We start from the raw sequence: 26,057 nt of genomic DNA on the forward strand, positions 1-26,057 counted from the left end.
AGACTTTTAATCAAGACAATGATAGATCTATAACTCCCATTTCTATGTGAATTTGGTCGGGTCGCCCAAAAAGTTGCATATAGCAGCTTTAAAGGGATGGCTTAAGATAAATGTATTGAAAAACCTATTGACTGAAAAGTCCACGAGAAAATCTGTCGGCCAGCAAGTGGGAGGGTTTTCAGTGGTTGAATTAAATGTATTCAGAACACGCAAGGTAGCCCCACCTGCAGAGCGCATTACGCGACTGAATAAGGTAAGTCTGAATACCAAATACTGAGAAGTGCGTATGAAAGGCGTGCGTAGGAAAGGTGTAAATTCCTATGTCTGAATTGGCCCCTAAGTGAATTATTCTAACTTAACTTTTGAGATGATGCACTTTGAGTACTGTAGCGGTTTCGGAGCCGAGTTCTTTGCAAGGCAAGGTTTACACACACAACCACACAACACAAGTCCAAGTAAAGGGTTAAACCTGTTTATTATGACCATGCTTTGGTCCGTCAGGATTTCGCTGGGTAAACCCACCCTGGAGAACATCTGTAACAGCTCTCTGGCGATGCTCCTGGTGTTGGGACTACACAGGGGTATGGCCTCGGGATACCTGGTGGCATAATCTACCACAACCAGTATATGTTGAAAACCTTTTGCAGACCGTGGCAATGGTCCAATTAAATCCATAGCAATTCTATCGAAGGGTGTGTCTATCACCGGCAACGGGATTAAGGGATTTCGTAAATCAGGAAGGGGTGAGGTTCTCTGACAGTCAGGACACCCCTGCCATTACCTTACCATATCTGCATACACCCCCGCCCAGAAGAAATGTTGTAACACCCGCTCGTGTTTTTTCTCTCCGTAAATGTCCTCCCAACAGGTGGCTATGGACCAGGTTCAGCACTGTTAGCCTAAACGGGTTTGGAACCAACAGCTGCTCCACCGTAACGTCATTGGACTTCGTGACCTGGTATAATAGATGATTTCTCATGGAAAAATGAGGAAAAGTGAGTACATTAGCCGGATGTATAGGTATGCCATCTATTACCTTGACATTCTGTCTTGTGTTCTGTAGTGTGGGGTCTTCCAGCTGAGCCGTACCAAACTTTCCCCTATACTGTGTTAACTCAGGAGGAAAAATCTCATTGGTATCCAAATTCCCAGGTCCCTCGCCCTGCCCTTCTGGCTCCTCCTCTTCCCCCTTTTCTGGACCATTTATCCCCTTCGTCGGTTTCTTTCCCTTCCTCTCCCAGGAGAATGTGAATGTTGGCCATGGGAGGCGGGCAGGTAAGTACCAATTTGTTAATTTTTCTTTCATAGGACAGGGAGTTCTTTGGTAGCGGTTTCATTTTCATTTCACTGGAAAATGTAAATGTATATGGCATGCCATATTACTGGCACAGCCATCTCCTTTGTCCTGTAGTCCTTTCCACAATTCTTGAAAGTACGGACAGTCACGACTCAGTATCATGGGATATGGTAGATCTTCAAATCAACCCTCTGAATCGCCATTTGGTGGTGTTAATCTCTACCACAGCAGTTGGATAAGTTTGGGTGTCCCCGTGTACACAGGTGATGTCCATGGGTGGAGCTGCAGTCCTCTGCGGCTGGGTTAGTAGTGAAGGCATGATGAGGGAGACCATGCTCCCAGAGTCTAGAAGAGCATCTACTTCTTTCCCTTGTACCTGTACCCGACTGAGGTGCAGTGGGTGGCGGTGGGCTTGGACATGGGCCAAAATGACATGGCAGTGGTGTAGATTGGAAATGTCGACCTGCATGGGTTCCTCCTTCTTGTGTCCTATTTCGCCACAGCGATAGCACTCCTGGGTGTCGGTATCAACCCCTCTATACCTCGCCTTTGCTTCAGGCTGTAAAACCTGGTCCTGGCGTCCATGTTCCCCATCCGTCCTTTGGATTATTTATTTCCAAACCCGGGGTGGCTGCAATTGGGATATTTTTCTTCCTCCTTCTTTGAGGCCTCCCTGTTCATGGATGGTTCCGTCCAGATGGCTGGGTTTGAGCAGTTTTTCCATTGCTCGACATCTCTCAACGAGGTCCACCACTCCGTCCGCCGTGGTGGGACTGCTCTGGCTGACAACCTTCTTTAGCTTGTAAGGTAAGGCCCGGATGTAGTGGTCAATCACTATTCTTTCCACCATGTACTGAGGGTCGCAGGCTCCAGCCATTTTATCGCTAGGTGGACCAGGTCAAACATCTGTGCCCTGGGTGTCTTCTCGGGTTGATACGTCCACGTATGGAACCACTTCGCCCTCAAAGAAACAGTGACTCCCAACCGGGCTAATATTTATGTCTTCAGTGTGTCATAGTCACTGGCTTCTGTCGCTTCCAAATCCGACCACGCATGTTGTGCTTCCCCACAAAGAAATGGAGCCAGTATTCCTGCCCACTCTATCTGTGGCCATGCCTCTCGTTCTGCCGTGCACTCAAATGTCTTTAGGAAAGCCTCAACATCATCATTCGGCGTCATTTTCTGCAGATACCAAGTGGGGAGACCCGCGGTCTGTTGAGCAATTTTCACCACAGTGATTTCAGCAGTTAACTTTTGCATGTCCATATTCATCTGTAGTTGACACTTCCTTTGTTCCTCCAATAACAAGCGATTGGTTTCCACTTGCTGCCGATTTGCTTCTTGTTGCATGTTATTGGAAGTGACCAATTGCTTCAACAGATCTTCAATGGTTGTCAGCCCTTAAACCACAAAAAAATATATATATTTCTTCGTGCGTGTGTGTGTGTATCCTCACTGCCTTGCCTGCATTCTCCACCAATGTAGCGGTTTCGTGGCTGGGTTCTTTGCAAGGCAGGGTTTACACACACAACCACACAACACAAGTCCAAGTAAAGGGTTAAACCTGTTTATTATGATCAGGCTTTGGCAGCGTTCTTGACAAATCATACCCAAAACAAACAAAGTAAATACTTTGCTACCCGTGGAATGTCCTCCAAGCTTTGTCTTTGGGGGAGTTCTATCCTTGTTGTAAGCCTATTTTCCTTTTTGTCTTTTAAAGCCTCCTTTTCCTTCCGTACGCTCTGCTTCTCCCATAACCTCCTACTCCTTCACCTGCCTGGGTCAAAACAAAGACAAAGAAAGAAACCCAGGGCGCGGTTTAAGTAGAGAGACTGATTGGTTTCACCTGTCTGCAGTTTGGCTCTGATTATAACTGGAGACAGGTGTGGCTGCTCTGCTGCAGTCTAGAAGTGTCCCCGGAGCTGTCCGAGGTCCTGCCTCTGGGGAAATACTTCGCATTGCTGTCCGTGGTCCTGGCAGCCAAAAAACAAAGAAACCTTGCAGGCACATAATGTCCATCCACAACACAACCCCTGAAACCGCTACAGTACTTAGTATCAGATACAGTAAATGGCATATGCTTTGTTTTACAACTAGGGTGAGGTGAATATTCGCATTGAATTACAGTTGAAACACGTTACTTTCTTGCTGGGAGTGTCTATGTTGTGCCAGTTGTTCCATATTTTGGCAAATTTTAAATAGAAAAACAGGCAAGTGTGTGTAATTGTCTTTTCTATAGCCTTGTGCAACATGAATTAGTCCCATAACTCTTCAACACTTCATTGCAGTGTGACAGTGAAGCAGGACTAACATGATTTTATTGTAACATTTGACAGCTATGTTGAAAATAAATCTACTTTGCACATGATCTAAAATGTTAGTATCACTGTTGTATTGTTAATATTGTCATTGATTCCAATGAAAAGCAAAAACATACATGTGAACTCATGTTAATGCCAGCTGTGGTTGTGTATGGAACGTAATGATTAGGCCTTTTACACCATTGTGCTGATCAGTTTATTTGAACTGTAACATTTGAACCTGCCAACAATATGTCATATTTATGAGAATTATGTCATGGTTGATTGCAAAGAGCTCAGCAGGGTTGTAAGAAAATTGAATGTTGTTCCACTTGTTTTTTCAAAGGTTTGTACTAAATTATTTTGTACAGGCCAAAACAAACAGAAGCATATGAAACATTCCCTGTTGAAAACACAGTTAAGAACCAAAGCTCACTAACAAACAAATTATAGCTCTCTCTACAGCTATAAAAGGTTTACTTGTAACATCTCAGTCAAATATTGATATCGCTTTTAAATTAGAAAATAATTGTTTCTATGCTCTTTGTTGAGGTGAAGATGACTGCCTTTGCTAATAAAAACAGTATTATGACATTGAATGTTTGCTTTTTTACTTATGTGTTATAACTATAAAAACACAATCAATGCTTCATTTTACTAGTGTTCCATGAAGGCTCTACCAAATTCATAAATTGTTTATTTTCAAGTATATCTTGTAAGTAGATCGATTGCAATGGTCATATGGTCATATTCTCCCGAGTGGCACAGTGGTCTAAGGCACTGCATCGCAGTGCTAGCTGTGCCACTAGAAATCATGGTTTGAATTAAGGCTCTGTCGTAGCCGGCCGTGACCGGGAGACCCATGGGGCGACGCACAATTGGCCCAGCGTCGTCTAGGGTAGGGGAGGGAATGTCCGGCAGGGATGTAGCTCAGTTGGTAGAGCATGGCGTTTGCAACGCCAGGGTTGTGGGTTCGTTTCCCACGGGGGTATGAAAAATAGTATGAAAAATTGAAAAATAATGTATGCACTTACTAACTGTAAGTCGCTCTGGATAAGAGCGTCTACTAAATGACGCAAATGTCATTACTGATTAACATTTTGATTGACTCTAAAGGGCTTTGTTATCATTGAAACAAGGAAAATGCATCTTATCGATAATTGCAATTCCATGTTGGCAGAGCCTTGATTTCACGGATCCCGTCATCTTCTCGTGCAGAACTTGGACAATGCCAGGTCTCTTTATTATGTAGCTCTCCAATGTGTCGATGGAGGGGATAACATCCATGTGGAAGTACTTACACTCCATTGATTGTATCTATCCAGTGCCGTGGTTGTCCCAATGTATTCACTTTTTTCATAATATGTTAGATCATTTAACAAAGGACTATTGTCAAAGAACAAGTCATTTTACTAGCATTAGATTGAATCGTCCGTCTCGTTTTTTATTCAGTCTTGGCTATCAAGACTGACTTTGCTCTAGTTAATGGATTAAAATACTAAGATAAATGTCTCCTTACACCCACTCCACTATGCACATGTACCTTTCAGTCCTTAGCCTGATTTTCTTTGGCCTGCTCCATTTAACAGATTGTAAACTACCAGAGTGCACTGTCACCAAAAACATATTTTAAAAGATATCAACTTGCATTTTAATTTTATTCTACTGTGTGAAAGGTTATAAATATTTTGGGCTAGCTTTACTAAATGCTTGCAACAGGTGCAATGTTTGCAAACTGAAAAACATGAAAATGTCTTCATTTACACTTTTCCTATCAATTTTATTCTTTCTGTAAGCCTTTCTTTTAACATTTTCAATATTTAAATCCTGTAAAAAATAAAACAGGTCCAAATGCCTGCAGCTATATTTTCAATCCACTATCGACCTGTTACAAAGCAACGCTGGATATGTAGTGCTTTAGAGATCATCTCTACCCATAGAAAACGGTCTGTTCCCTATAGGACATCACTGTATGGTTAACATCTGCTAAATAGCTAAATATGTGTATATGACCAATCAAATTTGATTTGATTTGATTTGGTTGTCTCTATTTAGGACATTTTCAACTGACTCAAAATGGTTGTTATATAGTCTAGATCATTATGACATGATAGAAAGACCGTATGTGCATACATAATGTATTGCATATGGTATTACATCTAAAAACAGCTCATGAACAAGGCTTCAGCTACAACCAAGTAAGGAGTTAACATTATGGTATGTTGTGCTACCCTCTTGTGGCAAAGTCAGACACATTGAACTCATTGCGGCCTACCTTGAATGGCCTGCAGAATTTCAAACATTATAATAAGCAGTGAAGCTGGTGAAACCCTATTGTATTTCTTGCCGTTCATTAGGGGTTCAAGCAGCGAAGCTGGTGAAACCCTATTGTATTTCTTCTCGGTCATTAGTGTGGTTGCGAAGCAACACACTACTGTTATTCGTCATACTTCAATTACGTATTAGGTGTGCTTTCTGAAGGCAAAGCAGAACTTTAGATTTCTTACATACTATTATTATTATTATTATTATTATTATTATTATTCTGCCCGCTCTAGAGCTTAAATGATTTAAGCTATTAAAATGAAACCAACTTCCAACTGGCCAGACTGCCCCAACTTAGATTGCTTGACAAAACTGTTTTGATAGCATTTATAGTGTTTGAACTATAACAATATTTAAATGAGCTCCCATTGCATTTCAATGGTAAAATAAGGGCCATAGATTTGAATGGTAAAACATTTAATAATTCTCCACCTATCTCCTTTCACCATTTAAGCTATCAACTCCAAACCAACGTTGGGATGTTCAGACTGGCCCAACTTAGATTGCTTATCAAAGGATTTTTTATACTGTGTATACTTTTTAATCTATGACCATTTAAAATTTGTAAAAATTAACATAGAACCATAGGAATACAGAGGTAGCTATTCAAAATGGTCTTGCTCCTTAGCCAATTAAGCTACAAAGACTAACTTTTAATGTTGAAAAGTACAATTCCTGAAGAAAATGCAGTGTGCTTTCTAGCTTGTGAAGGATCGATTGATTGAGAGGATAGCCTGAACATGTGAAAGTTGGTTTGGTGTCTAGCTTGAATTGTTCAAGAGTTACTGTGTTGAGTTATTTTATGCACATTTATGCAAATGTGTATAGTTATAGTTGATAAAAGTTTTGAAGAGTTGGAAGTTAGGATAGCTTGAACATTTGAAAGTTAGGTTGGTGTGTCTAGCTTGACCTTTTAGATCCCAATATAATTATAGAATGCTGCTGTAGATTACTGAGAACTTTCAAGAAAAAGCTCAAATTCTCACACATTTCAAAACAGACATAGCTCAAAATAAAGAACACATTACAATTACAAGTTAACTTAGTTTTAAAGAGCACAACCTCTTCTTTAATAATACAAAACAATCATGTCAATAGGAATAACATTCATTACATTTACATTTACGTCATTTAGCAGACGCTCTTATCCAGAGCGACTTACAAATTGGTGCATTCACCTTATAGCCAGTGGGATAACCACTTTACAATATGTATATATATTTTTTTTTTTTTGGGGGTAAGGGGGGTAGAATGATTACTTTACCCTATCCCAGGTATTCCTTAAAGAGGTGGGGTTTCAAGTGTCTCCGGAAGGTGGTCAGTGACTCCGCTGTCCTGGCGTTGTGAGGGAGCTTGTTCCACCATTGGGGTGCCAGAGCAGCGAACAGTTTTGACTGGGCTGAGCGGGAACTGTGCTTCCGCAGAGGTAGGGGGGCCAGCAGGCCAGAGGTGGATGAACGCAATGCCCTCGTTTGGGTGTAGGGACTGATCAAAGCCTGAAGGTACGGAGGTGCCGTTCCCCTCACAGCTCCGTAGGCAAGCACCATGGTCTTGTAGCAGATGCGAGCTTCAACTGGAAGCCAGTGGAGTGTGCGGAGGAGCGGGGTGACGTGAGAGAACTTCGGAAGGTTGAACACCAGACAGGCTGCGGCATTCTGGATGAGTTGTAGGGGTTTAATGGCACAGGCAGGGAGCCCAGCCAACAGCGAGTTGCAGTAATCCAGACGGGAGATGACAAGTGCCTGGATTAGGACCTGTGCCGCTTCCTGTGTAAGGCAGGGTCGTACTCTCCGAATGTTGCAGAGCATGAACCTACAGGATCGGGTCACCGCCTTGAGGTTAGCGGAAAACGACAGGGTGTTGTCCAGGGTCACGCCAAGGCTCTTTGCACTCTGTGAGGAGGACACAACGGAGTTGTCAACCGTGATGGCAAGATCATGGAACGGGCAGTCCTTCCCCGGGAGGAAGAGCAGCTCCGTCTTGCCGAGGTTCAGCTTGAGGTGGTGATCCGTCATTCACACTGATATGTCTGCCAGACATGCAGAGATGCGATTCTCCACCTGGTTATCAGAAGGGGGAAAGGAGAAGATTAGTTGTGTGTCGTCTGCATAGCAATGATAGGAGAGGCCATGTGAGGATATGACAGAGCCAAGTGACTTGGTGTATAGCGAGAATAGGAGAGGGCCTAGAACTGAGCCCTGGGGGACACCAGTGGTGAGAGCATCTGGTGCGGAGACAGATTCTCGTCACACCACTTGGTAGGAGCGACCTGTCAGGTAGGACGCAATCCAGGAGTGAGCCGTGCCAGAGATGCCCAACTCGGAGAGGGTGGAGAGGAGGATATGATGGTTTACAGTATCAAAGGCAGCAGACAGGTCTAGAAGGACAAGAGCAGAGGAGAGAGAGTTAGCTATAGCAGTGCGGAGAGCCTCCGTGACACAGAGAAGAGCAGTCTCATTTGAATGACCAGTCTTGAAACCTGACTGGTTTGGATCAAGAAGGTCATTCTGAGAGAGATAGCAAGATAGTTGGCTATAGACGGCACGCTCAAGAGTTTTGGAGAGAAAAGAAAGAAGGGATACTGGTCTGTAGTTGTTGACATCGGAGGGATCGAGTGTAGGTTTTTTGAGAAGGGGTGCAACTCTCGCTCTCTTGAAGACGGAAGGGACATAGCCAGCGTTCAAGGATGAGTTGATGAGCGAGGTGAGGTAAGGGAGAAGGTCTCCGTAAATGGTCTGGAGAAGAGAGGAGGGGATAGGGTCAAGCGGGCAGGTTGTTGGGCGGCCGGCCGTCACAAGTCGCAAGATTTCATCTGGCGAGAGAGGGGAGAAAGAAGTCAAAGCATAGGGTAGGGCAGTGTGAGCAGGACCAGCAGTATCATTTGACTTAACAAACGAGGATCGGATGTCGTCAACCTTCTTTTCAAAATGGTTGACAAAGTCATCCACAGAGAGGGAGGAGGGGGGGCGGGGGGGAGGGGGAGGAGGATTCAGCAGGGAGGAGAAGGTGGCAAAGAGCTTCCTAGGGTTAGAGGCAGATGCTTGGAATTTAGAGTGGTAGAAAGTGGCTTTAGTTGCAGAAACAGAGGAAGAAAATGTAGAGAGGAGGGAGTGAAAAGATGCCAGGTCCGCAGGGAGTCTAGTTTTCCTACATTTCCGCTCGGCTGCCCGGAGCCCTGTTCTGTGAGCTCGCAATGAGTCGTCAAGCCACAGAGCAGGAGGGGAGGACTGAGCCGGCCGGGAGGATAGGGGACATAGAGAGTCAAAGGATGCAGAAAGGGAGGAGAGGAGGGTTGAGGAGGCAGAATCAGGAGATTGGAGGGAGAAGGATTGAGCAGAGGGAAGAGATGATAGGATGGAAGAGGAGAGAGTAGCGGGAGAGAGAGATCGAAGGTTGCGACGGCGCAAACCCAACACTTCTCATCACCCCGAGAACACCATACCCACAGTGAAGCATGGTTGTGGCAGCATCATGCTGTGGGGATGTTTTTCATCGGCAGGAACTGGGAAACTGGTCATAATTGAAGAAATTATGGATGCCGCTAAATACAGGGAAATTCTTGAGGGAAAGCTGTTTCAGTCTTCCAGACATTTGAGACTGGGACGGAGGTTCACCTTCCAGCAGAACAATAACCTTAAGCATACTGCTAAAGCAACACTTGAGTGGTTTAATTGGAAACATTTAAATGTCTTGGAATGGCCTAGTCAAAGCCCAGACCTCAATCCAATTGAGAATCTGTGGTATGACTTAAAGATTGCTGAACTCCAGCGGAACCCATCCAACTTGAAGGAGCTGGAGCAAAAGTATTCACCCTCTTGGCATTTTTCCTATTTTGTTGCCTTAGAACCTGGAATTAAAATGGATTTTTGAGGGGTTTGAATCATTTGATTTACACAACATGCCTACCACTTGGAAGATGCAAACAATAATGTTTTGTGAAACAAACAAGAAATAAGACAAAAAAACAGAAAGCTTGAGCGTGCATAACTATCTAATGTTAGCTCTCCGTGTACATTCAAGGACCAGCCGTGCTGGCCTGTTCTGAGCCAATTGTAATTGTCCTAAGTCCCTCTTTGTGGTACCTGACCACACGACTGAACAGTAGTCCAGGTGCTACAAAACTAGGGCCTGTAGGACCTGCCTTTTTGATAGTGCTGTTAAGAAGGCAGAGTAGCGCTTTATTATGGAAAGACCTCCACATCTTAGCTACTGTTGTATCAACATATTTTGACCATGACAGTTTACAATCCTTCATTATTCATTACAAGATTTAGTTGAGGTTTAGGGTTTAGTGAATGATTTGTCCCAAATACAATGCTTTTAATTTTTGAAATATTTAGGACTAGCTTTTTCCTTGCCATCCATTCTGAAACTAACTGTAGCATTGCAGTCATTTCAGTCGCTGTAGTAGCTGACGTGTATAGTGTTGAGTCAGTGGCATGTCGTTAGTAAGGCTTGAAAAAAGTAAGGGGCCTAGACAGCTGCCCTGGGGAATTCCTGATTCTACCTGGATTATGTTAGAGAGTCTTCCATTAAAGAACACCCTCTGTGTTATGTTAGACAGGTAACTCTTTATCCACAATATAGCAGGGGGTGTAAAGCCATAACACATATTATGATCGATAATGTCAAAAGCCGCACTGAAGTCTAACAAAACAGCCCCCACAATCTTTTTATCATACATTTCTCTCAGCCAATCATCAGTCATTTGTGTAAGTGTCCTTGTTGAATGTCCTTCCCTACATAAGGGACACCAGCGGCATTTGCCATATGATGGATGAGAAATGTCATATATGTTTTGCACCATTTGGCGTCCATTTGAGTGGTATTTGCAATTGTGTACATGTTTCGCCCAATGGCAATAAGTTGCCATTCATTTTTGTCCATTAGGCCTATACTTTCCCTTACATATAAATGTGCTGACAGTCTGTTGTCAATTTGTTTACTGTAAAATAGCATATTCTACAATGCTTGCTTCATCTAGATATATTAGTGCCACTGAATGAATGTACACATTTTATGGGAGACTCTGTTACAGAGGATCACGTTGTTGTATTGTATTGTTGTATGTTTTAATTCTGTAATGTATTGATTGTTGCTGCCTTCTTGGCCAGGTCCCCTTGAAAAAGAGAATCTGACTCTCAATGGTCTATTCCTGGTTGTAGTTAGGTATTGTAGGTAGTTTATCTAGGTAGTTATTGTAGGTTGTTGTAGGTAATTATTGTAGGTAAGTATTGTATTCGGCTGAGCTCGGTGAAGCACGAGGCTAGCTAACCCACTACCTGGACCAATAAAGCTAGCTAGCTAGCGGGTAGCTACTGGTAACTATTAGCAACTGTGGATAGTTGTTTCCAATGTTATTTCACGCTTAAGAGTACCTGTAATTATGCCAGCTAGCTACCTACCATTCAGCTGTTTTTCTAACCTCATTATCTGAAGCGTTAACGTTAGGTAGTTAGTAGCTACTGTACTCAAAATGTAGCTAGCTTGTTGCTACCTGGATAGCTAACTAAACAATAGCTGGAACGACCTAGCTGTAATATTTGGAGACGCTTTCTCTCCATTGGGACAGACGCGGACTGGCTGAATCGATTTAGTGGCTAGCTTTGCACTTAACTGGCTAACAGTAGCTACTAAGGGTAAGTTATAACCTACATTTATTTTTGTTTTGTTTTTACATACTGGTAACCAGAGTCGTTCAAGGGAATTCGGGACATGGGTGACTAGTTAACGTTAGCTTGGCTCTCGCTGTGTGTTTCGTGCCGTGGGAGGAGGGGTTGGTTCGTTGGCAGAGAGCAATGGCTAGCTAGTATGCTAACTATTCTAGCTAACTAACTGGCTGAATAAATTGACAACGTACTCACTCAAACTGTCAAAACTAACCCAAAACTTTACACAACGTTAGACACGGACACGAATGATCTGATTGGCGTGTTAACACACTGGTGGTTTATTGTAACCGAGTATTGGTGCTAAACCGTGTTATTGGACGCTGGCATGATAGTAGGCTATGGCGTCATAGGATTCGGTGCCCTGGACGGTTTTCACGGAAGAATACTGTACCAAGTTAGCTAGCTGAATAAACTAAGTTAGAGTCTATTCCTAGAAAACATTGAACCGCTGTAGTTTACAACAATTTTAATTTCTAAAGTGGAAGTTGGGAGAGTTATATTTGAGTGTTTCAGTGAAACGTAAGTGAGGGAGGCCCCGCTCTCTCGCTTTCCCAGATGTTTAGTTCATTTCATTCCGATCTCCTTTGCATTATTGTAGCCTTTTTCTGTAGCCTGTCAACTATGTGGTCCTCTGTAGCTCAGCTGGTAGAGCACGGCGCTTGTAACGCCAGGGTAGTGGGTTCGATCCCCGGGACCACCCATATGCAAAAATGTATGCACGCATGACTGTAAGTCGCTTTGGATAAAAGCGTCTGCTAAATGGCATATTATTATTATTATTATTATATGTGTCTGTCTATCCCTGTTCTCTCCTCTCTGCACAGGCCATACAAACGCTTCACACCGCGTGTCTGCTACCACTCTAATCTGGTGGTTCCTGCACGCACGACCCACATGGAGTTCCAGGTCTCCGGCAGCCTCTGGAACTGCCGTTCTGCGGCCAACAAGGCAGAGTTCATCTCAGCCTATGCTACCTTCCAGTCCCTCGACTTCTTGGCGCTGACGGAAACATGGATTACCACAGAAAACAATGCTACTCCTACTGCTCTTTCCTCGTCTGACCATGTGTTTTCGCATACCCCGAGAGCATCTGGTAAGCGCGGCGGTGGCACAGGAATCCTCATCTCTCCCAAGTGGACATTCTCTCTTTTTCCCCTGACCCATCTGTCTATCTCCTCATTTGAATTCCATGCTGTCACAGTCACTAGCCCATTCAAGCTTAACATCCTTGTCATTTATCACTCTCCAGGTTCCCTTGGAGAGTTCATCAATGAGCTTGACGCCTTGATAAGTTCCTTTCCTTAGGATGGCTCACCCCTCACAGTTCTGGGTGACTTTAACCTCCCTACATCTGCCTTTGACTCATTTCTCTCTGCCTCCTTCTTTCCACTCCTTTCCTCTTTTGACCTCACCCTCTCACCATCCCCCCCTCCTCACAAGGCAGGCAATATGCTTGACCTCATCTTTACTAGATGCTGTTCTTCTACTAATCTCACTGCAACTCCCCTCCAAGTCTCCGACCACTACTTTGTATCCTTTTCTCTCTCGCTCTCCTCCAACACTACTCACTCTGCCCCTACTCAGATGGTAATGTACTGTCGCAACCTTCGATCTCTCTCTCCCGCTACTCTCTCCTCTTCCATCCTATCATCTCTTCCCTCTGCTAAATCCTTCTCCCTCCGATCTCCTGATTCTGCCTCCTCAACCCTCCTCTCCTCCCTTTCTGCATCTTTTGACTCTCTATGTCCCCTATCCTCCCGGCCTGCTCGGTCCTCCCCTCCTGCTCCGTGGCTTGACGACTCATTGCGAACTCACAGAAGAGGGCTCCGGGCAGCCGAGAGGAAATGTAGGAAAACAAGACTCCCTGCGGACCTGTCATCTTTTCACTCCCTCCTCTCTACATTCTCTTCCTCTGTTTCCGCTGCTAAAGCCACTTTCTACCACTCTAAATTTCAAGCCTCTGCCGCTAACCCTAGGAAGATCTTTGCTACCTTCTCCTCCCTGCTGAATCCTCCTCCTCCTCCCCCTCCCTCCTCGCTCTCTGTGGATGACTTCGTCAACCATTTTGAAAAGAAGGTTAACAACATCCGATCCTCATTTATTAAGTCAAATGACACCGCTGGTCCTGCTCACACTGCCCTACCCTATGCTTTGACTTCTTTCTCCCCTCTCTCTTCAGATGAAATCTTGCGACCTGTGACGGCCGGCCGCCCAATAACCTGCCCGCTTGACCCTATCCCCTCCTCTCTTCTCCAGACCATTTCCGGAGACCTTCTCCCTTACCTCACCTCGCTCATCAACTCATACTTGACCGCTGGCCATGTCCCTTCTGTCTTCAAGAGAGCGAGAGTTGCACCCCTCCTCAAAAAACCTACACTCGATCCCTCCGATGTCAACAACTACAGACCAGTATCCCTTCTTTCTTTTCTCTCCAAAACTCTTGAGCGTGCCGTCTCTAGCCAACTCTCCTGCTATCTCTCTCAGAATGACCTTCTTGATCCAAACCAGTCAGGTTTCAAGACTGGTCATTCAACTGAGACTGCTCTTCTCTGTGTCACGGAGGCTCTCCGCACTGCTAACATTAACTTTCTCTCCTCTGCTCTTATCCTTCTAGACCTATCCGCTGCCTTTGATACTGTAAACCATCATATCCTCCTCTCCACCCTCTCCGACTTGGGCATCTCCGGCGCTGCTCACTCTTGGATTGCGTCCTACCTGACAAGTCGCTCCTACCAGGTGGCGTGGCGAGAATCTGTCTCCGCACCACGTGCTCTCACCACTGGTGTCCCCCAGGGCTCAGTTCTAGGCCCTCTCCTATTCTCTCTATACACCAAGTCACTTGGCTCTGTCATATCCTCACATGGTCTCTCCTATCATTGCTACGCAGACGACACACAATTAATTTTCTCCTTTCCCCCTTCTGATAACCAGGTGGCGAATCGCATCTCTGCATGTCTGGCAGACATATCAGTGTGGATGTCGGATCACCACCTCAAGCTGAACCTCGGCAAGACAGAGCTGCTCTTCCTCCCGGGGAAGGACTGTCCGCTCCATGATCTCGCCATCACAGTTGACAACTCCATTGTGTCCTCCTCCCAGAGTGCAAAGAACCTTGGCATGACCCTGGACAACACCCTGTCATTCTCCGCTAACATCAAAGCAGTGATCCGATCCTGCAGGTTCATGCTCTACAACATTCGCAGAGTACGACCCTACACACAGGTCCTAATCCAGGCACTTGTCATCTCCAATCTGGATTACTGCAACTCGTTGTTGGCTGGGCTCCCTGCAGAACGCTGCAGCCCGTCTGGTGTTCAACCTTCCCAAGTTCTCTCATGTCTGCACACTCCACTGGCTTCCAGTTGAGTCTCGCATCTACTACAAGACCATGGTGCTTGCCTACGGAGCTGTGAGGGGAACGGCACCTGCGTACCTTCAGGCTCTGATCAGACCCTACACCCAAACGAGGGCACTACATTCATCCACCTCTGGCCTGCTAGCTCCCCTACCTCTACGGAAGCACAGTTCCCGCTCAGCCCAGTCAAAGCTATTCGCTGCTCTGGCACCCCAATGGTGGAACAAGCTCCCCCACAACGCCAGGACAGCGGAGTCACTGACCACCTTCCGGAGACACTTGAAACCCTACCTCTTTAAGGAATACCTGGAATAGTATAAAGTAATCCTTCTACCCCCACCCACCATAAAAAATAAATTAAAAAAAGTGGTTGTCCCACTGGCTATCATAAGTTGAATGCACCAATTTGTAAGTCGCTCTGGATAAGAGCATCTGCTAAATGATGTAAATGTAAATGTTAATAAAGGTTAAATAAACAAATGTATCTGCTCAAACACCATTTTTTCCAAAAGTTTACCTAAAGGTTGGTAACAGGCTGATTGCTCGGCTATTTGAGCCAGTAAAGGGGGATTTACTATTCGTGGGTAGCGGAATTACTTTTGCTTCCCTCCAGGCCTGAGGGCACGCACTTTCTAGTAGGCTTAAATTGAAGATATGGCAAATAGGAGTGGCAATATCGTCCACTATTATTCTCAGTAATTTTTCATCCAAGTTGTCAGACCCCGGTGGCTTGTCATTGTTGATAGACAACAGTAATATTTTGCCCTCTTCCACACTCACTTTACGGAATTCAAAATTACAATGCTTGTCTTTAATAATTTGATCAGTTATACTTCGATGTATAGTGTCAGCGTTTGTTGCTGTCATGCCTAACTTTGCTAATCTTGCCAATGAAAAATGTATTAAAGTAATTGGCAATATAAGTGGGTTTTGTGATGAATGAGCCATCTGATTCAATGAATGATGGAGCTGAGTTTGCCTTTTTGCCCAAAATGTCATCTAAGGCGCTCCAGAGCTTTTTTACTATTATTCTTTATATGTTAATAATGTTAATATGCCATTTAGCAGACGCTTTTATCAAAAAAGAGACTTACAGTCATGTGTGCATACATTTTTACGTATGGGTGGTCCCGGGGATCCAACCCACTACCCTGGCGTTACAAGCACCATGCTCTACCAATTGAGCTACTAGGGGACCCTATATCACTTATCTTTGTGTCAAATGCAGCGTCTGGTTGCTCCTCATTACACAACACAGACCAGAAAATATGATTTACATCACCAACATAGGAATCACTACAAAACTTATTGTATGACCTCTTATAAAATATATCACGCAGACTGGGATATGTTCCTGGTTGCCTCTGAGAATAACATTAACATTGACACTGACACGGTGACTGAGTTCATCAAGAAGTGTATAGGGGATGTTGTTCCCACTGTGACAATTTAAACCTATCCAAACCAAAACCGTGGAGAGATGGCAGCATTTGCTCAAAACTGAAAGTGCGAACCATTGCATTTAACCATGGCAAGGTGACTGGGAAAATGGTCAAAAACAAGCAGTCCAGTTATACCCTCCGTAAAGCAATCAAACAGGCAAAACGTCAGTACAGGGACAATGTGGAGTCACAATTCAACGGCTCAGACACGAGACGTATGCGGCAGGGACTCCAGACAATCACGGATTACAAAGGGAAAACCAGGCACGTCGCGGACAACGAAGTCTTGCTCCCGGACAAGCTAAACACCTTCTTTGCTTGCTTTGAGGATAACACAGTGCCACCGACGTGGGCCACTCCCGAGGACTGTGAGGTCTCATTTTCCGGGGTTGTGGTGTTATTTTATGTATCATGAAGGTAAATATAGGGAAAGGTCAAAGGTAAAATAATAATATTAGTAATAAGCATGGATATGTTGTAAAATTGAAAATCTATATGCCTTGGAGTGTTTATGGATTGAGAGCCAGTTGAATTCAGAGCAGAGATAATTATGTGTTTTTCATGAAAACTCCTGCAGCTGGTTTAGGAATGTCAATGACGTGATGGCTGTGGAGATAGAAGTAACAATGGAGCTAGTGTTTGCATTTCTTTATGCTTATGACCTTATGACCTGACACATGGCCACATGCACATAATCTCAGTGCTGGAAAGGGTGATGAATGATAAATGTTTTATAATGTATTATGAAATGATAATGGTGAAACAGAATGAACATGTTTGATATTTTATAATCCAGATATATGTTTAAATAATGAATATATACATTAAGTATATGATGTGTTATTTTACAGGGGTTTTTAAACTGAGGCCATGGGGTTCTAGACATCTGGTTTGCATTTACATTAGTTTTTTTAAGAAGGGGCTTTTGAGAAGGGGCCTAGGCACGCAGCCAATAGAATGATCGAATGAGAGGGTGGTACGAACTAAAAAAAGTTAGGAATGTTTGTACATGTGGCTATAAAATTGAGCTCTTGGCGAAAAAGGGACAGTCTTTGTCTCTTTGGAAAAAGGCTCGGCTTTGTTTTTTTAATAAAGTCTAAATTCTTAAATTCACAGGCTCTGATGTCTTGAGAGATATTTTGAGTTAATTATCTAGTCAAATGTTTCTACAACATAATTGGCGACCACGAAGGGACTTGATAGGGATCAGTGACGGTATGTATTTGCAGTTGTGAAACGGCTTGGACGGACCATACAAACAAAAGCGGCCGCTTTTAAAAAGGTAAGAAGTTCTTACTAAAATAGTATAAAGTTTGTGTGGTCCGATCCGGGACTCGGCAACATCTAAAGAAATACCAAGTAGGTCTCTCCAAATTTAAGAACCAGAAAGTTAGACACTAGGAGCTTTTGAATTTAAGAATACATGTCGCTGTTGTTTGTCTGAACCGTCTGTTCAATTGATTTGATTCATTTGATTCATTTGATTCAGTTGATTCATCTTGCTGATTGCTCTGTCTGGGTCATTTGGACATGGATGGTTGTACGGCTGGTTGAGCGATCAGACAATAACAGGTTAAGTCCTGCAGATACCGCTTTAGACGTTAATCGTCTTGAGGACTGCATAGGTAGGCAGAAATCCTGGGGTAATACCGCTTCTTTTTCTGTGTTGAGGAAGTGTAACAGAAAAATTAGGGCAGAATTGACAGGTCGCTTAGCAAAGCGTAGTATAAATAGAAATCTTGTGGATACCGCTTTGGAGGGCTATAATTAGCATTCCATTGGCCTGAACAGACAAGATTACTTACGGATACCGCTCTGATGATAAATTCTTTGTTAGAGGTCTGTACGGGTAAGTAGTGAATCATCCTGTGTTGTGATGATGTCAATATTATGTAGGGTCTATCAGGAAAAAAAAGTTAGGTCATCCTGAGTAGGTGAACGGGTTAAATAGCTACAAGGGCTTCCAAATTTTGATAAAGTGTTATATATAGAGTAGGTCTGCTCATCTGTGTGAGTGAGAATATAATATTAAATCCTGTAAGTAGATATCCTTTCTGTAAGGAAGGGAAATCTATTTGAGGTTGGTTGAAGCTTCTGTCTGATGGAGAAAGGGTGTGCAAAATCTCTCTTAGGAAAGAGAAGAATAAATGGTGTGTGGGTATTCATTGACCAACTGAGTGTAGAAAATTCACGTTACCAGGAAGGGTAGAATAAATCCTGTTGGAGGAACAGGTCACGTTTATTGGTATGGTCATATGACGTCTATGCATTGTATTTTGATACATCTGTTAGAGTATGTTTCGGACGATATATTTAGAAACGTTAGAGGTAATGCAGTATTATGATAAATTGACTACGTAAAATAATAAAATTATAGGTGTTGACTTGTTCAAACACGTAGGTGGATGTGGAAATGGGAGAGAGTACATAGGACATGTGGTAGAATTAAGCATAATAATAAACTATCTATTATTTCAGAAGCAGATATATAATTCATTTGGTTAGGTTGTTAGATCTGTTTTCAAATCAATGAATGTGGGGTTTGACTTGGTGACTGCTAAGTTGATTACGTTGAGCGTGTGAGAACTGTGTCCTTCAGAACTATTTTCTGATAAAGTGTGGTATGTTCCAGATACTAATACTACTGACTATTATCATTGGAATAAAGGAGGATTAACTTGTCATTTCGATAAAGCATGGGTTCTGCATCGCTGAACAGAGTCTAGGTTTTCTACGTATAGTTTAACTATAGTTGGGGGTTGTTTAGATTGAAGGAACAGTCAGGATAAGATTGGAAGATCTAGTAGCCTGCGTCTTTTCAGACTGAAGGACTCACTTATTCAACGGGAAAGGAGGAGTGTCTATAGTCTAAATCAGAAAGGACAGTTACATTTGAATAGCGGACTGGCAATTTGGATAAGAGATTTGGCCATAATTTGAATTGTTTAGGTAGGCTGGAATGAAAGTAAGGTATTTTAATAATATTAATATACATATATTATTGGCTATTGTTGGGATGTGAATAGATTTTACTAAAAGCATGAATTAGTTTCCGGTAAAAAAAGAGTCATACTTGTTTGACTGTATCGAGCTGAAATAGTTATTTAAAGACATTTTGAATAGTTGGATGGAAAACATCTATTTGACAAAATTCTAATTGTTATTATTTTATTCTATGGTTTGCGTCACCAGTGGTGTATGCGAATATTTGGTGAATTGTAGAATCATAATGTATTTTCATTACGTGAACTAGGGGATGCAAAGAGCTTTGGCTATTATGCTGAGTGAATAAGCACCCATTTATAGTGGGTTCTAGATTTGTTGACTAAACAAACGTATATTTTAAACAAAAGTAATGCAATAGGCTACAATTATAACATTATCAGAAAAGGGCGCTATACGCTCATCTGTGGCCTGGGTAGCTCAGTTGGTAGAGCACGGTGCTTAAAACGCCAGGGTTGGGTGTTCGATTCCCAAGGGGGGCGAGTATAAGTAAAGGAATGTATGAGCTCACGAATTGAGTGTTGTTTGGAAAAAGAGCATCTGCTAAAATGTTAACGGGTATGGAGAGGAGAATACGTGGTAGTAATTTTTAGTCATTGAATGAGGTTTTGCTAGATTAAACAAATGGCAATAGTGGAATATGTCTATAAATAAATTGGATTGTGATAAATTGATTATTTAAATATATGATGGTAAACTATAGCAAGTGTATGGTGTTACTTGTAGCTTACATAGCAAGGATAGTTAATTCATTCTGTAATGGCGGAGTGATGGTTTAATTGTGTGGCTATGATTTTAGTTGATTACAGGAGAAATAGGATATAGTTTGCTACGCATGGAGAAGTGAATGTTTTATATGGTAATAGATCAATTGAACCAAACATGACGTTACTACGGCAATTTAGGATGGTTAATGTTGTCAAGTGGGGTTTTTAAACCCTATGATAGAGGTAAATGCAGAACGCTGTTTGAAAGTGGTTTTATTTCGTCTGCTAGGAAAAATTGAAGAATTTCCAATTTTTCTCTGTGGATGTTAAACTTGCTGAAATGTGAGAGCGCTATAATGGACGTTATGGGTACGTTAGGTGTACGGGGATCGCGTGGTGTGGGAGGTCGTTGAATGTTATTGGCAGGAGATTGCTAGCTGGTTAGCGGTGAAAGCTAGTGTGGGTTTTTGTTGGGTGATGTCATTTGCTCTATGAACTGGAAGTAGATGCTTTGTGTGGCACTGGTGGAGCGCCGGGTAATGGTACTTTTATGGTGAAAGTTGTCAATGTGTGCAGAGGGTCCCTGGTTCGAATCCAGTAGGGGACAGAAAGCAAATCTTTTACATTGATGTTATTGATGTGAATTACTGGTTTCATTGATAACATTATAGGAAAGATGTTGTCCTACCAATCTATGTCGAATAGGATAACATAGTAATTGAAATAGCATATTGGTGAATTTGATGTTTTATTGATTTATATTTAGGAGAATGAGAATATGTTATTAGGTAGTATTGCTTTGTGGAGACGATTAACTAATGAAGAACATGTCTCGATAGTTGAATAAGGAACGATATTTGATAATTGATCATTTTATTATGACATTATATAGTTGTTTAAACAGCAGTGAGTTATGATGATGTTTTATTACTTCAGATAACGATGAATTGTTTATAGTACGTTGAACCTTGGGAGGTAGTTGTTGCTGTTGACTTGATGGAGTAAGTAGACATTTTATATGGGTTTTGGATTATGAAACAATAAGTTTATATTTGGGGAAAAAACAAACATCGATGCAACAGTTTGTGACGTTTAAATTATTAAAAAGGGGTTATAGGTTTATAGTGGAAGGTGGAGTTAACTTAATAAAATGGGTTATTATCTAGTATCTTCTAAATGGGAGTTTTCTTTTAAGAATTGATGAGAGTCTCCTATAATATTAGGTTAGGGGTAAAGTAGGACACGACGTATCAAACAATTTTAAAATCGATGCTGGGGTTAATGATTGTTGATGAGATAGGACTGGGGATATATGTATGATGTTTGGTGTGTAATTACTATCTTTGGATTGATGATTATATGTTAACGACATGTATACTTTCTCTTCCAGGAACATGGGGATTTCTTTATTGGGAGGTGAAAAAAAGTATTTAGGCTAGGGTGGAAGTAGTTAGTAAAATTAAGTAGTTTTATTCTTAGGTTGTCATAGGGAGCTACAAAAATAAATAAGGCCTGGCCATTTTTGTTTGGTTATTGTTTTACTATATGGTGTTCAAATAACCACAAACAAACTACTTAGTATGAAATGGTTAGTTGTATAGGATTTTTATTTCTATTTGTTTTGTTTTTTGACAGGATGGAAGTGAAATATCTTAAAGGGGCATACACATGTAATTTGGGTTTTATTTGCTGAGGGATAAGTAAATATGTGTGATTTATTTTGAAAAGAGCTGTACTAAGGAATTACAACATTTATGAAAGGTTTTGATGGTTGTTAGAAGTAGTATACTATATGATGAAACAATTCATTGAATGATTTCAATGACCTCTGAAATCTGTCCTGGCTTTATAGTGTGACCTGATCAACCACTATGAATTCTAGAGGCATGCTGAATTAAGGGGTTAGATAAAATAAGGATAATTGTGAAGAAGTTTACAAATTGGAAAAATCCTATATATAAATGAGTCTAAACAGGACAAGGATGTAGTGAGAGAGTTAGTCCTGAATGAGAAGTATTCATTGAATAGTGTTATGGAATACAGTTAAGTAAAGATATGCTCAAGGGTTGTCATTTTAAGGTTAGTTATTATTTTAGGTTTGATAAGCAATATTGTTTTGTTTTGTTTTTGTACACATGAATCACGATGTGATGTATGTGTCCAAGGGGGAAATATGCAGGGTGTATTAAGGATGTGAGCAGTAGTAATAATGTGTTATGGGTTAGGTTAAATCATTTTTGTTTTTGTGATAGGTTAAATCATTTTTGTTTTTGTGATAGGTTAAATCATTTTTGTTTTTGTGATAGGTTAAATCATTTTTGTTTTTGTGATAGGAGGCATGGTGTAGAGGTGGACTACAACAAGCTGGAAGCAGGTGTGCTTCATAATCTCAAGGCTTCTCTTGACGGATGAGAGGACATGAGTAGCATACTGTGTCTCACCTAACCTAACAATGTTCTTAAGATTTTATTTTCATGGGTGAAGATAGCTATGTCCAACTGAGTAGGATAATCTGAGTATTTTCTGTGCCCTGGAGACTATGTGATGGCAAAAGACTACAGAAGAAAGAGCTGGAAAGGTGTTGTTGGCTGCCTTAATGATGGTAAAACTGGTGGAGACAGATACTAAGATTAATGTTTTCCACTATAGGAGTGTTCCAACCTCAGCCATTGGGTAGTATTGTTGTTTTTTGTGTGTGTCTGTGCTTGTGTCTTTGCAGCAGTAACTCTGAGCTTCTCTATGAGAAGGCTGATAGAAGGACACTTTTCACAGACCGATGTCGATAGATTGAGAGGGACTTTGGCTGATCCGGAGATCCTAGTGATGGGGGAAGGTTAACAACAGAAGTGACCTACATATTGTTGTCCAGGTTATACCAACGATGGTACTGATAGAGGGGAGTATTGGGTATCATCTTAACCATTGTACCAGAGTGAGGGAATTGATGATTGAGAGATTCCAGATCTCCAAGATGCACCAGATATCCTTATCATTGATTTCTATGTACTTGACTAGTTACCTGAGAATAAGGGGAATGGAGTACTGATAATAATAATAAAGAGCAGAAGAACAAGACATAGAAGGGATATAGACAGGAGTAGAATGTAGATTCTTGCACAGGCAGGAACCATAACTAAAAATACAGGAAGGGATCTCTATTAAAATACTAGGGTTAAATAGTATTGGTGTGTGAGAAACCAGCACAAAGAGTATGGGGAAGTCACATGGGGTAGTGTGACCTTAAGATAATGAAAGAAAGAGACAGGTGAATCATAGACATAAGGAGAACAGTCCAAGATTTAGATAAACAATTTGATGTAGTATTGGTGTTAGATTTCCAGGGGAAAGTGTTATTAGAAGAGAGAAGTATAAGCAAGTGTTAGAATAGGAACAAGGAAAGGGAAACACTAGATTAATGTCAAATAGAGTATGAGAAAAATATAGGAATGTTACAATAAAACAATTGGGTTATATAGTTTGGAAGAATTCAAGGGAGAATGTGAAACATAATGATTTGTCATGTAGACGATGTTACTAGGGATGTTTTGAATTGGAAATTAACTCAACTGAACTGTTATGATCTGTCCTTTCCTGAGGTTACAACGGATGGTGTCATAATGCATTGCAGAGATCAATTGGCTCAGAACGGTGTAAACCTCAATAAAAACCAAAAATCCTCTACTTGGCTGAAGAGGAACAACAAAGGCGTTGAAGATGTTCCTGTCTGACCCACCTCTGCCCTGAATCCAGCATCAAATCAAAGCAATCAAATGCTTTCTCTTTTCTGTTTTTTCTTTCAAGAATGTGAGGAAAGAGGTATATGCAAAGGCCTAGTTTGGGTATACTGGTTTGCACATGGACAAAACAGGATGATGGTGGAGGTGTGGTGGTTCAGGTGTGACATTGGAATTGGGACATTGTTATGGGTAATTCAAGATGAACTATGATGAATAATGAAGAATAATGAAGACGCCAGAAGATTGAGTGCCGGTAGAGAAAGGAGTGTTAGTTGAGGTAGTATGTTGATTAAGGAGGTATTATACACTACTAAATTTATAGTAATTTGGACAATGCATTAGGGTACTGATCTGATGTAATTCTTGTTATGAGGAAGTTAATGCTAGAATTATTATAATATAAATATACATTCAGCCAGTATCGATATGTGCCAAGGTGAGAGTTTTAACTTTGAATGATGGAACAAAGGTGACTAATTAAGAATTGTCATTTTAAAGTGTTTGGGTAATTCATTTGATTATGATTATAAATTATAAGTGGACTGACTGATCTGAATAACTTATAATATTAATGCTTAGTGATGTTGACATGGCAATTACTTGATTAGATATGGATATTGATTATTTTGATTGTTATAATACTTGTGATATGAGTGATTAATCTTTGTATTGATGGGACAATATTATAATGTCCCAAAGGGGGGATATGTGGTGTTATTTTATGTATCATGAAGGTAAATATAGGGAAAGGTCAAAGGTAAAATAATAATATTAGTAATAAGCATGGATATGTTGTAAAATTGAAAATCTATATGCCTTGGAGTGTTTATGGATTGAGAGCCAGTTGAATTCAGAGCAGAGATAATTATGTGTTTTTCATGAAAACTCCTGCAGCTGGTTTAGGAATGTCAATGACGTGATGGCTGTGGAGATAGAAGTAACAATGGAGCTAGTGTTTGCATTTCTTTATGCTTATGACCTTATGACCTGACACATGGCCACATGCACATAATCTCAGTGCTGGAAAGGGTGATGAATGATAAATGTTTTATAATGTATTATGAAATGATAATGGTGAAACAGAATGAACATGTTTGATATTTTATAATCCAGATATATGTTTAAATAATGAATATATACATTAAGTATATGATGTGTTATTTTACAGGGGTTTTTTAAACTGAGGCCATGGGGTTCTAGACATCTGGTTTGCATTTACATTAGTTTTTTAAGAAGGGGCTTTTGAGAAGGGGGCCTAGGCACGCAGCCAATAGAATGATCGAATGAGAGGGTGGTACGAACTAAAAAAAAGTTAGGAATGTTTGTACATGTGGCTATAAAATTGAGCTCTTGGCGAAAAAGGGACAGTCTTTGTCTCTTTGGAAAAAGGCTCGGCTTTGTTTTTTTAATAAAGTCTAAATTCTTAAATTCACAGGCTCTGATGTCTTGAGAGATATTTTTGAGTTAATTATCTAGTCAAATGTTTCTACAACAGGGTCCACGGAAGTAAGATATTTAAGCGTGTTAACCCTTGCAAGGCTGCCGGCCCAGACGACATCCCTAGCCACGTCCTCAGAGCATGCACAGACCAGCTGGCTGGTGTGTTTACGGACATATTCAATCTCTCCCTATCCCTGTCTGCTGTCCCCACTTACTTCAAGATGTCCACCATTGTTCCTGTACCCAAGAAAGTGAAGGTAACTGAACTAAATGACTATCACCCTGTAACACTCACTTCTCTCATCTTGAAGTGCTTTGAGAGGCAAGTTAAGGATCATATCACCTCCAACTTACCCAAGACCTACTACAATTAGCATACCGCCCCAATAGATCCATGGATGATGCAATCGCCATCGCACTGCACACTGCCCTATCCCATCTGGACAAGAGGAATACCTATGTAAGAATGCTGTTCATTGACTACAGCTCAGCCTTCAACACCAAAGTACCCTCCAAGTTCATCATTCAACTCCCTGGGTCTGAACCCCGCCCTGTGCAACTGTGTCCTGGACTTCTTGACAGGCTGTCCCCAGGTGGTGAAGGTAGGCAACAACACCTCCACTACGCTGATCCTCAACACAGGGGCACCACAAGAGTGCGTGCTCAGCCCCCTCCTGTACTCCCTGTTCACCCATGACTGGTGCACGCTTATTAGTAACTTGAATAAGCAATTTCATAAATGTGTCAAGTGCAGCGTCTGTTTGCTCCTCATTATACAA

The sequence above is a fragment of the Coregonus clupeaformis genome, chromosome 10, assembly GCF_020615455.1.
Source record: "Coregonus clupeaformis isolate EN_2021a chromosome 10, ASM2061545v1, whole genome shotgun sequence".
Taxonomy (NCBI): domain Eukaryota; kingdom Metazoa; phylum Chordata; class Actinopteri; order Salmoniformes; family Salmonidae; genus Coregonus; species Coregonus clupeaformis.